At 38.1% G+C, this 10378-nt stretch overlaps 1 protein-coding gene across 3 annotated transcripts in view; it reads right to left on the minus strand.

The window, feature by feature from the left end:
* Positions 1-10136, minus strand: part of hpca (hippocalcin) — a 42611-nt gene extending 32475 nt beyond the window's left edge. Inside the window, exons 1-2 of one of the 3 annotated variants that reach the window (XM_084130925.1) lie at positions 9836-10007; positions 6349-6456 (exon numbers count right to left, since the gene is read on the minus strand). The gene's annotated coding sequence lies outside the window, so the exon portion shown is untranslated. Of the gene's footprint in view, positions 1-6348; positions 6457-9835 lie in introns of all 3 variants that reach the window. The other 2 variants (XM_084130924.1, XM_084130926.1) reach the window with 2 other exon arrangements.
* Between the last annotated feature and the right edge of the window lie 242 nt (positions 10137-10378).

The following is a 10378-nucleotide window of genomic DNA, read 5'->3' on the forward strand; positions in this document are numbered from 1 at the left end:
CAGCCAGGAGAAGACACAAACACATAAATCACTTCAAAGGGCTGTGGAGCCGCCTGCTGCTGCCCAATCCTGGTATCTACAGTGTCTCCTCAAACTGTGCCTGAAGGTCATTAGTCACGATCAGGGTAGAGAAACACACAGGGCACTCAGGGCACAGTTTCTCTAAAAACAGCAGCCATGTTTCTAAGGGTTTGGGTTGTTGTAATTTCCTGTTCTGCCGTCTGCACATTAGCTCAGGAGAACCTGAATTATGGAGGTAACGTAATTAGAATGTAACTTTTTGCTTAGGATTTCCCATTTTGCCCCTGGGACGTGCAACGCAGTGGAGTGAAGCTAAGGCAGCTTATCATTCATCCCTCCGGAGTTACCTGTTGCACGAGTCCTTCTGCAGCTGTAAATCCCACTCATCAGCTTTCAGTGTACTAGCTCGAGGAACACAAATAGCTTTTCGCAGAGAGTATGATCTTATTAGTGAAGGAGGTGATAAGGGCTGTGAGCAATTCAGTATTCAAAGATATCACCCCCTCAATATCGGAAGACACATCAAAGTCTTCTACATCAAATATTAAGAACAGATGCAGCCGGATCATTTCCATAATGACCAACGCAATCTACCAGGAGTAGCACAAATTAGTGTCTGGTTTAAGACATTTTTTGGGGCATTTAATTAAGGCGTAAATCGAGTTGCATGATTAATTTAAATACTCTCCGCCCATAAATTTGCCATCTGAATGGGAAACTCCTACAAATGCATATGCAATACAGCCACAAAAATAACTGTGTCCACACCTTTTCAGCGCTAATTTTTCACTGCATGTCTTTAGTAAACCCTGAAGAGGGTTCAGAGGGTTTGTGCTGGTGCAAGCTGTTAGTAAACCTGACCCTTAATTGCATGTTATTTACAATTCAATGAAAATGTATTATAGTTTGAATTTATATTCAATGCAATTAGTTGAACTTTAGAGTGATTTTTTGACCCACTTAAGTGGGACTCTTTAAATGTAATTTCATAATAACTTCTATTGTATTTGACATATGATTAACTTAAAGTGTACAGCCAAATGTACTGAGAAGCACTCATGGTAAATATTACAATCTATTACAAAGTGCACTTTTTTTCTCTTTATTTTTATTCCAAAGACAAATGCTATTGTTTGTAGAGAGATTGCATTTTTTACATTTTCAATCCCTCACCAACCTAGAACAAACTGCCTTAGATTATGTTAATTAACAGTAATGGTATATAAAAAATAAAATAAAAGAATTAAATAAAAGAATAATGATAGCAATTATAATAATAACAAAGCTAACAAAGTTTAGAGAGGTTTTATTTCATTAATGTTATTTTTCTGCAAGTAAAAATATGCTTTTAGGATTTGAAGTATGCAACAAAAGTGCACATTCAATGCAATTAAGCACATTTCTTTTTTACAAGGGAAGAGCAAAACATTAGTTATGCAAGGAAAAATAAACCTTGACAGGTTGATCAGAACCCCAACGCAAATTGGAGAGAGGTTTAAAGTGAAGGGGTTTATCTGCTCATTAATTTCAGTTGTTTTTATTATTATGTATGAAGAAAGAGATGAAATTGGGTTTTTCTTTCTTTCTTTTTTCCCCTTCTGCTCAGAAGTTGATCAGTTTTCCCAGAGGCAAAAGAACAGGTTAAAAACTCTTCCTGCTGACAATCACATAAAACCACCAACTCTGATTAGAACATCTCTGTGCTCTACAGTTCAGCCTGCAGTCACTTGTCTGAGCTTGTGAATTCTGCTAACTTGGTTTCTGGTGGTCTTCAGGCACTCATCAACTGCTATAGACTTACAAATCACATCTGTTCTTCCGACAGACGCTTGTTCCAATTGCCATATTGTGCCAGACTACTGACATGTTCCTTAAGCCTCCATTACCAACATTTCAGAATCCACTAATGAGGAATGAGAAAGCAGGCAGTGGGGAGAGCGTAAGCAGAAGAGCACCATCTGTAGTCTCTGAGGCTATGACTACATCGTATCCGTGTTTTTACGCCATGTTTTCAATTCAGTTTGAATTAATTGAACCATTTTGACAATGCAAATCATTACAAGCAAACTATACACAGAGTAGTGCCTTAAAATCCACATGCGGAAAAACTCACAGCAGTGACAATAGCAAGGGAAAACTCCCGAACATATTTAGGTTAGATTCGTGAGAAAGCTTGGGAGGAACCAAGACTCAGCTGGGGAGTTCAGTTTACCTCTTCAGGCTGGCACGTATAAATGAACAAGCTTAGGTGATCTTTATGGAGCTTTATTTAGCTTTGTTTTTTGTTCCTTTTGGATAGAATTCATAAAGGCCCTTAGTCCAGTGTCATACTGCATTAACTTCAACTTGAGATGCTGAAAGAATATAAACACTGCAAGCTTGTAAGTTTTTTTTTTTTTTTTTTTTTTTTACTTGTTAATATTTTTTGTTAAATATTGGTCATTTTGAATATAAAATTAAGAATATGTTTTGTGGAAATTGATACAACAATTTATCATCCATAACAATGAATCAGACGATATTTGTATATTTTAACAGATTTGTCTATTTTTTAATTTAATCATTTCCCATCTTTAAACTATATCATTTAGATATCGTATAATAGTATATAATAGTATACTATATACTAGTAATAGTATATAGTATATAGATATAATAGTAGTTATTTATATGGCAGTGATATATTGACCAGGTTGATTTGAGATTATCAGCCAAAAGCTGATCTACTGACAGCCTTTAAAAAGTCTAGTGCATTGGTGTTTTCAAACATTTACAGTGAATTATGATTAGAAATGTGTAATACTACATCTAAATTCATCAACTGACAGCAATTAACAGCAATTGATAATGCTGGAAGATATTTTATTTGCTATCATTTGACTATACTATTATATATACAGTGCAATGCATAAGTGAATACACCCATGCTAAAGTTGACTAAAAAGAGGAATAAAAAATCATATTTTGGAAACTTAATTTAAAAAATTAGGAAAAATCCAACCTTTAAGGACACCAATTTTCTTTGTGAATGAATAATGTATCGTAAATAAATAAATGTTCTTCCTTAAAATACATGGTGCATAAGTGAGTACACCCCTATGTTAAATTCATCATCACATAGCCTTCACCATACCTAGAGATTGGCATGGGGTACTTTCCATAAGATCATCTCTCAATGCAAATCAAACTAGCTTTTAGGCTAACTGAAATAAAATCATGCCAATCTCTAGGTATGGTGAAGGCTATGTGATGATGTGGGGCTATTTTAATTCCAAAGGCCAAGGGAACTTTATCAGGATGCATAGTATCCTAATTTTTTTTTTAAAAAAATACTTAAAAATAAAAATCTGCCTGCCTCTATGGGAATTTAACATAGGGGTGTACTCACTTATGCACCATGTATTTTAAGGAAGAACATTTATTTATTTACGATACATTATTCATTCACAAAGAAAATTGGTGTCCTTAAAGGTTGGATTTTTCCTAATTTTTTAAATTAAGGCATTAAGTTCAATTTCCAAAATATGATTTTTTATTCCTCTTTTTAGTCAACTTTAGCATGGGTGTATTCACTTATGCATTGCACTGTACAATACTATCATATTGGTATTGCCAAAAACTCAGGCTTAGATTTCCAAGTATCACCCATCGAATAATCCATAGTGTGGATTAACAGCAAAAAAGAAATCCTCCTCACGTTCACAGAGATATCAGGTCTTAATTTGTTCTGTGAATTTTTTTTTAATGCCACAGAGTGCAATGGGTTTTGTGGAAGTTTCCATTATTGGAAGCAGAATGTAGTGCAGCTCATTCCCATTTTTAACACTACACACTGAAATGTGCCAGACTCAGAGGACACCCTCCATCCCACATCGTAATTATTCTCACCACACCTTAATTGCCCAGGGCACCATAGTATTCAGGTCAAGGAGAACTGATCTCTCACTTCGTAGGTCTCCAACGATGAGCAAAACAGGCTTCAAAATGGCCAGATTCAGCCAGATCTTCAAAGTGCTGACCCTTATGGATGTCCACACATCAGCCCAGTATGCCAACCTCAGCATGTCCCATGACAGGACAGCAAGACAAGTAACTCTTTCCTATCACGCCTGAGATTTGGATTCAAACTCTGCAAACTCATGGTTGAGAAACGAAACATGTACAATAGACTAAAGGCTGGCCAACACTAAAAGATTTAAAAAATCTTATCAGATTATTAGACCACAAACATAATGATAAAAAAAAAAAAATCATAGTTTTTACAGCTTTGTTTCTGTAGTGTGTGGAGTGCCGGGATGTGACCAAGACAGCACACCACAGACCGCACAATAACATATTCCATTCACAAACAACCAGAGTCCCGACTGTGAACACGGGAAATCTCGCAAAATCTCTCGCTTTCTGATTTGGTATCGTTTCATTCCACATGACAATCTACAGAGTGCTTGCACGTTTGTCCTCCACTCTTAACACACCTCACACCACAGGAAAATCTGATAAGATAATCTGCAGAATCATCAAGATAATCGGGACTTTACCTATAGGATTGTCGGAAGAGGAGAATTTGGGACCAAAATCGGCCCGATTATCTTGTAGTGTGTGGGTGGTGCCTTAAGTATTCATTTGAACTCTTTCCCCGACATTTACAGAATTTTCCGTCATTTATGAGACAACGCTTTCCCGCCATTGACAGAATTTTCTGGTGTTTCCATGTTTTCACTGTTATACGGTAGGGGGCGCTATATTTATCTTCTGAAAGAGTACAGAATCTCAGAATCAAAAACAAAGACAAAAAAGAATCAGAAACAAGCGATAAAAGCATTGCTTATGCACGTTGTAGTCTTGGAAAAAACAAAATTCAGCTTTTTGTTCAAAATAGGCCTACTGCTTTTTTATGAAACTCTGACGGGGAAAGAGTTAATGAGAGTGTATCACTCAATATGACTATTCAAATCCAATTTGGATTCAATTAAACATTATTTTTCGATTAATAAACATACAGAGTGATTTACAAGGGTATATAGTCTGGCTAAGACATATTTGCAATACACAAATCTATGTGCTAAAACTATTTGAGGACTTCACACTACTGCCACGACATTCCCAAATAAGGATGAACTATTCCACCTATTGTTTAGGAGGAGGGCTTGGAAAATTGTGTTAAGGGTTGGGAGAAAGGGAAACAGAAATGTCTTAAAAAGTATGTTAGTTGAGACATTATGGAGCCTACTATCCCATTTCCTGTTGTGATGAGGCCAAGACTAAAAATACACATCCCCTTTCGTCAGAACGCAAATTGCCCCCTCAGCACGAATTTCTCCTTCAACCGCTATCATGTAGCACAGCACACAGTCTCAGAGCAGGAAGAGAACCCCCACAATCCCCATGCCTGGGAACAAATGTGCCATGCGGTTGGCTTACTTTGATCCTAATGGTTGTGTCTGTGTAAACTGCATTGACCTTTGTCCACTATCATATCTTGACATGACTCTCAACATCAGTGTGTCAGACCAAGGGAGTCTGAAGACTAATTATGTGCGTTGACCTTCAACGGTTGCTCTCATTTTGTATATTAGTATCCGCAAATCCTTAGAGGATTCTCATAGTATGTCAAAGTTATTAGAGTCCTGATTTACTCTAGAGCAGGGATTCCCAATACTGCTCCTGGAAGGCTAACGTCCTGCAGAGTTTATCTCCAACCTTAATTAAACACACCTCATCCAGGTAATCAAGCTCTTTAGAAGTGTTAGAAACGTCCAGCTGTGCAAGTAATATGCAAGTAATGCTCAAGCATAATTTTCTATCAGTATTCCAGTTGTCATGTGTATTTTTAAAGTGCGCTTTTTCTTTTGGCTTTGCTGGCTTTCGTTCATCTTCCTAAATAACTGATACAACATTGGGCTTGAACTTTTTACTGACACCTTGTGGAGTGGATGCAGTATCACCTAAAAATAGAGGTTTCTATTTTTTTTTTAACCTAAAGGTTTCAGGGTAACAAATTACCCTTTTTGCCAATAAATATACAAATAATTCATTAATTCCACAAGCTAAAATGGTGAATAATAGAAGGTTTACCAATTTTTTTTTTCTGTCGAAAAACACTTCACTGCTTATTTTTTCTCCGTTTGCACAAAGAACCAGTATTTCTCAAATGAGGAAAACCCTATGCAACTGACTTTATATTTGCTTTCCTCTGCTTATCTTTGTCTACAGCAAAGTCATCCCTAAATGCCAAGTGCAACTCTCATCAAGTTCAAGAGGTCCTCTTAACTCCCCAGTGTCAATGAAAGGTCGTCCAAGATATGACAGCAAAAGGAACTGACTCACCAGGGCTCAGTACATGTTGAAAATAAGCCAGCCCATCTGAACAGTGGGAAGATCCACTGAAAGAGCTCTCTCAACTCCACGTACAGAAGCACTGTCGGTCAGCATGACCTCATAGAAAAGGAGACAGAAGTACTTCAGACAACTTCACATTTTGGGCAGCTTAATCTCAGTGTTGCAAGTATGGAAGTTACTATACTTAAACTGAAGTGCCTTGAAATGCGCAGCATTATTCAATGTGTTTTCACTGAAACAGGAATAGAGGGCGGGACATATCGAACAGCCCCTCCCCTTTTTTTAAATAGCCAATAGCGTTTAGTTTACAACACAGCTCGTGATGAGCCGTTGAGCTCGGTAAAGACGTAGTTTCCTCCTAATCTCCTCCATCTCGCTATAAAATACGATATGTTTTCTGGTCTGCGCCGGCTCGCACATATGATCCGCTCTGTGTTATCGTGTCTCTGGACCAGAGCAGACTGTGTGCGCGCTGTGGTGGTTCGCGTGACACTAACGCGAAACCAGACTTCATTCGCCCCAATGTAAACCATATTTACACTGTCTGAATCATTCCCTATTCCCTCTATAGTGCACTATGTCCCATTCACCATGTAGAAAATAGTAAATGTATGTACAAGTTACCGATTTCAGCCGCAGCTTCAGCATCTATTTATAGCGTAGATGTGCAAAGTGATGTTATCAACATCACTGATCCATATTGGCAGAAGTGAGAGATTTAAATGCTTATATCTTCTAAATGCGAATTTTGTCATTGGTTTGGAGCACACTAGCTTATAGTTAACACTAAGGCTAACATATTCATACTAAAAGCCCCACAACTTTTTTTTGACTATTTTGATTTCATGGGGACTTTAAGAAGGGCACTCATGTATTTCCAGCAATAGCCACAGACTTTATATTGCTCTTAAGTTTCTCTGCAGCCAACGGGCATTAAAAACTGCATGACACCGATTGCATTTACTCACAGACAAAGGCAAACCTAGAAACACTTGAGCACACAAATACTCACATCCTACCACACACTTTCCTAACAGAACAACATAGCGGTTCTGAGAGAGCTCCTTAGAATCAACCATAATGCGGCTGCTGAGAGTAATTGGCCTGCCTTTCTGCAGTCTAATGGAAGGCGCAGTGCAAGGCTGGATCTGGGTATGCAATAAAAAAAAGGAAGCAAGAACTTCTCAGTGGGGTGCAAAAGCCACATCCTCCCTTGAAAAGGTTCTCACACTCACAATCACATCCCACAGTGCAGCCACAATCGGGCTGAGTGGAACGCAGTGGTCAGGTAAGGCACACACAGAGCTTGGTTACTCACAGTGTTCAAATGAGTGGCATAGCGCTGACTAATATTACAGCAAAAAAGCGAAAAACTGAATTTATTTAAATTTTTCAATGCTGCTAAAAAATCTTTGTAGGCTATTTTGATTGTAGCAGCACTAAGTCTCAATGCTGCATTGAAAATAATGCCACTTAATGTGATTTCCATATTTATATCTTGATTATCTTAATTGCAAAGGGCACTTTAATGTATTTTAACAATGACCATGAATGTCATCTTTATCTCAGATTAAGTGCCATGACTAATATTATCATAAATGTCCATTAACTCACATCTAGTAATGTGGATGTTTTATGGACCAGTGTTTCCACCATAACGTGTGCCATAACGTGTGCTGCAAACCACAGCTTCCCTATACTGAGTGGATGAGATCCACGTTCTATTCAGCCTTTAACCAAAGCCAAAGAGGATCACATGATTTGACGAACTAAAGAAAACAGCACAGTGAGAACTAATGAGACAGCTAATGAGACCACGAGATTTCTAAGAGAAATCCAAGAAAAAGCCCCAACAGGAGATTCCGGCCTCACAAAGGCAATGCATCATGTGTCTCAAGCACTGATCCTACTTTAAATGGTGGCGTTTAATGGCATGCAGAAACGACAGAGCACTTAAGTCATTGTCATCTTCTATTTTCTCCTACACTTAAGAAAGCATTTTTTTAAAATAAATGTTTCATCTAAAAACCTAAATTATGCTCCATGATCACTGTTCCAAATACATATGGTTTTAAATTTTCCATGGAACACAAAAATAGAAATTTGTGTTTAATATAATTTAGAATGAAATTCTAAAAACTCAGCCCCCCACCTGCATCTAACTCATGATAACATACAGAAACATTAATCTCACACACTTATCAGCACATCTTTAAGCATGAAAAGTCCCTGACCCCACCCTGACCTGATGTCATAACCCTTCCATAGATCAATGTGCATCTTTGAATAAAGTGTGTCCTGAAGGGATTCAGTGGGACCAACAGCCTGATTACAAACAGCCTGTTACATGAGCCTGTCTCCCTAGCCTTCACCAACATCAACGGCATGGAGAAGATCCATTCATATGCAAGTTCAATTTGGATGTGTCACTCAGATTAATAAAAGGAACAAAATTGCATACATTAATTGTTTTGTCTAGAGTTTTTTTTTTTTGTATAAACCCCTAAGACCTTAGATTGTGTGAGTTATTTTTATGTGCATATTAACAGGCTATTAAAATAAAATATTGACCATGTCATGGCCATGTGTTTATTTCCATTGATTTCTACAATAGCAGTGAAGCAATAAGAATATAGGCTATAGCCTATGTTTTTTTTTTGTTTTTTTTTGCATCTTTAATCGAAAAGATTAAATAAAAAACTGGTTATTTTAAAAGCATCATAAAAATGCTTCATAAAATATACACTCAGTCTGTCACTCACTTGTGCAGTACAAAGGTAAATATGTCACTTTTTTTCCCCAAGATCGAACTGCACGCCGAACTGCTTTTGGAGTCTATTGCAGCCTATGCAGGTACAGTATGCTACTGCACATAATGATTCAATAAACATTGTAGATAATTGCTTCAAAATTAATTTTACATTGGCCACTTTTAGAGCAGGCTAATGATTTATCCCAGTGGTGCCTGCGCAGGATTCATGTCCCGCTTCCTCGAGCTCTTCAGAAGCTCGTCAGTTCGAACAATAGCATCGCGTGACTGTCCAAAAACAGAATTACTGGAAGCGCGCACATCCGTCGAGCGCGACCCCTGACCCATCCAAACATTCCTTACATCCGTCATAATCACAAAACTATCAATTCATTCATAAAGTACTGTTCACACGACACGGAGGCTGTACAATGACCCAAATTGTTGTTGTGAACTATTATTCACTGGGTCAAAAAAAATAATGCAATCGCGTTATTTTATGTCATTCCATTCTAATTACATTTGTTTAGTCGCTTTTTAAAACTAGGCTTTATTTGGGATCGTTCCCCATCTCTTCCTCGTCATTTCACGCGTGCTTATGATGGGATGCTATTTGACAATACAGACTCACAGCAAGAGGAGAGCCAACGTTCCCGTCATTAAGAATTAAAAAATATTAATATTTTACAGTAAGTATTCGCAGGACGCGTTGATTGGCCATCTTACCGTGTCCAAAAAAACGCGAAGTTTCCCTCGATGTGTTGATATGTTGTGGAAGGAGAGCAGGATAAGCAGCGCGAGCGCCTTCTCTTACGGTCCAGTGATACTGTCTACTGCTGCCGCGCGCTGCACACCATGTTACCGTAGAGACACGAGCCGCGGCGCTGCTCTGCTGGAGGAGGAGGCTGTGCTGTGCGTCTACGGAACTGCACCGGACGAGCGGATTTAAAGCAAGGGAGGGTGTTGGTAGGATTACGTGGTGCCGTTTTAATAAGATGTCACTACGCCGAATGGGACCTCTGCTACTGTGTCTGGGCCCTTTTAGAGGGGTACAGCAACACCTTCTGGGAAAAAAAAAGAAACTCACATGAGAGTCATGAATGATAGCTGACTGTAAACATTTGGCAGTTGCAATAACCTAGTGCATTATGGTTCAGATTAGATAGATAGATAGATAGATAGATAGATAGATAGATAGATAGATAGATAGATAGATAGATAGATAGATAGATAGATATGAGGGGATCTCGTGACAACTGCTGAGAGGTG

This window comes from Abramis brama (assembly GCF_963993115.1).
Source record: "Abramis brama genome assembly, chromosome: 12".
NCBI classification, from domain to species: domain Eukaryota; kingdom Metazoa; phylum Chordata; class Actinopteri; order Cypriniformes; family Leuciscidae; genus Abramis; species Abramis brama.